Consider the following 6,034-nt stretch of genomic DNA (forward strand, 5'->3'; position numbering starts at 1 on the left):
TTTTAGATTATGTCTCTCACAGTGGACATGCAGCTACGATGACAATTTCAGACCCCTCCATGATTTCTAAGTGGGAGAACTTGCAAAATAGCAGGGTGTTCAAATACTTATTTTCCTCACTGTATATAGCAGAATATATCCAAGTTTAAATTTTATAGTATTGTCCTTTGAGAAGAAGATACACTAGAATGGTTGCTGAAATGAAACATGAAAAACATTTCTACGTTTCTGCTCAGGATCTTATTAGTCCTCCTGCCATGAGTGAATAAATTGAGAGATCATGTTACTTCCTCTCCTAAGATTGCTGATGATTTCATTTAATATCAGCTTGATGAAAAGCGCTGATGTTGTCACTCGCCTTTGAAAGCTGGATTTAATAATCTGCTATTAACAGGACTTTTTTTTATCAGATTCATTCCCTGCAGTTGATGTTTGGATGTCGTTATTATCCATGATAACCATCTTAGAGACTGAAAGAGTCACTTGTGTATAGTTGGGAGGGTTCAGGTATAATACCAGACACATTGGACAACAGCCTAAAGATCTATGAAGTTACTGAGCAATTCAAGAACTTCAAGAGAATGTATTTGGAATGTAATTAATATAATCTACTACAATGGCCCGGGATCACAGTTTGCATGAACAGTATTGCACTTAAGCATCCATCAGTGCAATGATGGAACTTTAATGAATGTATGTTTGGCATGGAGGATGAAGTTCCTCTCAAGGTTTCTTCCTCATGATCGTAGGGGGTTGGTGGCTCGGTTATTAGGGATAAACTTACAGTTATAATGACTAACTTATAAGCAGTAAACTTATACACTCTTTCAAACAATTTTGGATGCTATTTATTTATAGAAAGCTGCTTTAAGACAATATCCATTGAAAAAAATTCTACAAATACAAATGAATCCAATTTTTGTTTAAACTGTAGATCTCCTGTCCCTGTTTCTCTCTGTTTGTATACAGTATTTATACAGAGCCTGTGTATATAAATAGATTTACTTTATATATATATATATATATATATATATATATATATATATATATATATATATATATATATATATATATATATATATATATATATATATATATATTTACTTTGACCAGACATTATTTTCATTGAAAATCCTTCCTCAGCAGAAATACCAGCTTTAGACGCTCTCGCATCCGGACACTTCGTTTCTCCAAACATTCAGCTGAAATACTTTTGCAAAAAGATGTTCTTTACTGGTTGGAGATTTCTTTCATTCTTGTGATCTTCATCCCAGAGCAGATCAATAGGATTTAAGTGCATTGACTGGGCAGGTCGTTCCATGATAGATACTAGTATCGGACGTATTCATCGATTTGGCTACTGTACGCAAAGTCGGACCCAACGAGGCGCATTACAGACGGAATCACATGGTGTTGAAGGAATGGGGGACATGTTGGTTCAGGATTCCTTTTACTTTCTGGAAAAAAAGTCTTCAACATTCCCTGCTCCAAGACATCCCCAAACCTTTACACTTCCACCTCTGTGTGTGAGTGTGGGGGTGAGGGAGTCTGATCACATCTTCTCTCCTGTTCTTCATCCTACACAAGTTCTTCTGGTAGAGACAAAAATGTCCCATTTGGACTCCACACAGAGCTTTCTTCCACTCGTTCACTGTCCAGTTCTTGAATGTCTTTTTCTTTTACTGAGATTGTTGCATAGAAACAAAAGGAACATGCATGTGTTTTTTTTTATATAATCATTGCTACTGTTTTTGGTCTGTTAAACCTCATTACATTTTCTACTTCCTTTTTCGCACATCTTAATATATTTGCACTATTTTCTAAATAACATCTTATCATTATATAATATATTTTCTCATATCTTCTCTTACACACACACAGCTTTGTTTTATTTTGACATGTCCTGCAAATGTCCTAACACACGTCTTTCTGGCAATTAACACTGTAGCTCCTTAAACACACCCCATAAGCTTTGTGTGTGTGTGTGTTTGTGTGTGTGTGTGTGTGTGTGTGTGTTTGTGTGTGTGTGTTTGTGTGTTTAGGTTGATTTCCGATGCTTCTCGTAACCTGGGATGAGAAATGATCTCAGACTCTTTTCAGTGACAACCCAGCGTGTGTGTGTGTGTGTGTGTGTGTGTGTGTGTGTGTGTGTGTGTATATGGGTCAGCGCTAACACCTGCCTTACCTCTGGGTCCAGAAAATCCCCCACTGACCCTGGCTCAATGCAAGATCAATTACCCTTCAGAGGCGTAAACATCTATTAATTACCCACGTGACCAGACCAGTCCTAAATGCCAAAGTCAGGTCCTGGTGGGTTATTTTAAATATATAACTTGCAGTGAGTGTGTGTGTGTGTGTGTGTGTGTGTGTGTGTGTGTGTGTGTGTGTGTGTGTGTGTGTGTGTGTGTGTGTGTGTGAAAGAGATAGAGAGAGAGAAATTCAGGTCATGCTGAACGCCAAATGCATTACTTTTCCAAAGCTGTAGGCTAAAATACTGTATACATGTCATTAAAAGCAGTATATAAGGTGTCTCTCAGGAGAACTCCAGTGGTGCAGGACATCCATTTCAGCCTGATGTGTTACAGAAAAATTCAGCATATATAAATCTATATATAGAGACAGTTCTTTATCTGATGATTAATATATGCCTAATAATTTTTTTTCTCCACATTCTCACATATTATATAAAAAGGTTTGTGGACAAAGGCATCCTGAGGTTGCACTAGCTCCAGTTGCGTCCCACCTTATGAACATTATGGACCTTCAAAGAGTAGACGCCGACCCTTTTAACATCCCGAACCGTCTAGACACGTACCAGCGCCCTTTGGATCCCACTTCATATAGAGTTTGGACATTGGACCTCTTTGAAGGTTAAAAGGCTCTGGCTTGGAGAAGCTGGTGTTGGATCTTAGATGATGAGCTACTTTATGAGTTGCGCAGTAGCTCCTGCTTCCACAACGACTGTAGAAAGGACACATTCCACTGCTCATGTTAGTTCTCACTCTCCAGTGTTCTGTATTGTTTTTAAGATTTATAATCACACTTTTGATATCACCTAAATGAGGATGGGTTCTCCTTTTGAGTCTGGTTCCTCTCAAGGTTTCTTCCTCATATAATCTAAGGGAGTTTTTCCTTGCCGCAGTCACCCCAGGCTGCTGATCAGAAATAAACACACATCATTCCCTTTAATTCTTAAGTTCTGTGAAGCTGCTTTGAGACAATGTCCATTGTGAAACTTGAAGATGAACCCTTAGATGCTTTTTTTTTAACATTTCATTCCACATTTAGTCCGAATTTTCTTTTACCATAAGCTCTACATTACTGGTTAGATGCTTCACTAGATTTTGTGGAAATTTGTGCTGATGATGTGAGGAGGACTGGGGGTGCAGTAAGCGTTCACATTCGTCCCCAATAGGGTTGAGTTCAGAACTCTATAGCAGGAGATCTTCCACTCCAACCAATGTAAAGCATTTCTTCATAGAGCTGGTTTTCATCCTAGCGCAAGTGAAGAGAAAATGTGTATCTCAAATTTTACCTCCACTTTTGTGCTAGAGAAACATCTGGGTGGAAAAGTCGAGTGTTTCAGTACTTTTGGACATGCAGAATACCAGTGATCCTGATACTGACGAGCTAGAATCAGGAACAGAGAAAAAAATCAGCTCGAGATAAAAAAAAAGTGAAGGCAGACAGAGACAGAAGCATCTGAGCGTATACACAGATCAGGCATAACATCATGACATTATGAGTGGTGAAGTGAAGGACAGTGATGATCTCTTCATTATGGCATTTGTTAGCGGGTGGATTTATTTATTAGGCAGCAAGTGAACATTTTGTCCTCAACCTTGAAGTTAGAAGCAGGAAAAATGTCTAGATGTCTGGGTCAGAGCGTCTCCAAAACTGCAGCTCTTGTGGGATGTTCCTGGTTGCAGTGGTCAAAATCTATCGAAAGTGGTCCAAGGAAGGAACAGTGGTGAACTGGCGACAGGGTCGTGGGCGGCTGAGGCTCATTGATGCACATGGGAAGTGAAGGCTGGTCCGTGTGGTCCGATCTAACAGACGAGCTCCTGTAGCTCAAACTGCTGCAGAAGTTCATGCTGTTGATGCTCAATGGATCATGACTTTTTTAGCAGAAAAAGGGGACCAACACAATATTAGTCAGGTGGTTATAATGTTGCCTCAGTAGCAAAAAGGCCATCTGCTCTCATTAGGCCTTCATAAATCAGCACTGTGGACAGCGGTAGCATAAAACACATGAGAATTGTATGTTGCTTTAACCAATCAAATTGCGAGTTGACCGCATTTGGGCCATCTAGAGGGCGTCCAGTAACGTCTGAATTTTCACGTACTTTGATTGGATGGTCGGATACAACCTGCATGTGTAGCAAACTGCACAAGCTCGAATATATTAACAGAGGAGAGAATAAAGTGATTTGGTAGCAATTACATGGACGATTACAAGACAGACTTTTCAAGAAAATCTCGAAAGCGAAAGGAAACTTCGGCTTAAACATATTGTTAAGTTTTTTTATGAATCGTTCATACTTTTGCACTAAAACACACAATTTGCCACAGGAAAAACTTAATGCATGAAAAAATGCACAGCAATGCAGCTAAGCCCGGGGTCATTTCTGAGGTGAATATCGATGCTTCTGTTAGAGATGATGTATGTAGAGGTGCAGTTGTGGCTACAGTGAAAGGAGACGTGTTAAATTGTGTTCATTGCTTTAGTGATTACATTCATTCTCGCTGTATGAGTGGATTGATTCAGACAGGACATCACTAATGGCTGAGGGGTGAAATGCACTGCAACTGATAAACTTTCTTTCAGCTTCTCCCATTAGGGGTCGCCACAGCGGATCATCCGCATGTTTGATTTGGCACATGTTTTTACGCTGGATGCCCTTCCTAATGCAACCCTCCCCATTTATCTGGGCTTGGGACCGGCACTAAGGCTTGTGGAACTCTAATGACTGGGGTTGGTTCCCTGACCCGGGATCGAACCCGGGCCGCAGCGGTGAGAGTGCCGCATCCTAACCACTAGACCACCAGGGAACCCAAATGCACTGCCACTAATAAGGTAGATAAATAAATGAAATAAATAAATGCCATTTATAGAATTGTTTCATTTTATATATATGATTCTATAGTTACTATAAGTGCATAATTTTGGTATCCCCAATATTAGGATCACTATTTTAAAGAAAAAGTAGGACTTTTAAACTTCTTGTTCTGTTTTTTTAGACCACAGTGAGAAGGGAGAGTTGAGATGAAGGTAAGATGAAAGGTGAGTAAAGCAGCATTGAACACCAGGTTTCTAAAACACACTGTTCTTATCTGTATCTGTAACACACACCTGTTACAACGGAGTGATTTGTTATAAGGGTTAAAGCCATGTTCTGTCTCTTGTCTAATCAGGGTGAAGAGCAGAAATATATATATATATATATAAAATCTCACAGGACAAAAAAAAAGATGTATGTGCTTGTGAAAGTCACACAGGACGAAGCCAGTGCACTGATGAATTACTGTATAGGGGACGGTGCAGGAGATTTATTGCATCTCAAAAAAAAAACTGGGAACGTCGTCTGCTGAACGCATGTAATTATCCAGTGTGTTTTTGCTCCATCACCTGGTCCTGAATCAACTCCTAGCTTCTTGCTCCACGTTTTCGGCATCCGCGCTGGCCCTGATGATGGTCCACTGAGAATCTCGGTGTGCATGAAAGACAAAAATCTGTCTCTTCTTGCCAGCAAAGATTCACTCTGCTTGGCTCTGCCTCATTGTCCTATTCTCTACAAAGCAATCATATTCATTTGTGATCTTTTTTAAAAAAACGAGCAGAAGTACGGAGCTCTATTAAAGTATTAAGGTCATATTACAGCCCTCAGTGAAACACGGAAACTTCCGAATAACCATCACGGTTCCTCCAGCACCTGCTACATCTTACATCTGCTGTTAGAGTTAAAAGCTAGCATAAAAAAATATGAACAAATTAATAAAAGTTTGATAACATTAAGATTTACAATGTAAGGAC

Source organism: Silurus aristotelis (assembly GCF_946808225.1).
Source record: "Silurus aristotelis genome assembly, chromosome: 12".
In the NCBI taxonomy this organism is placed as follows: domain Eukaryota; kingdom Metazoa; phylum Chordata; class Actinopteri; order Siluriformes; family Siluridae; genus Silurus; species Silurus aristotelis.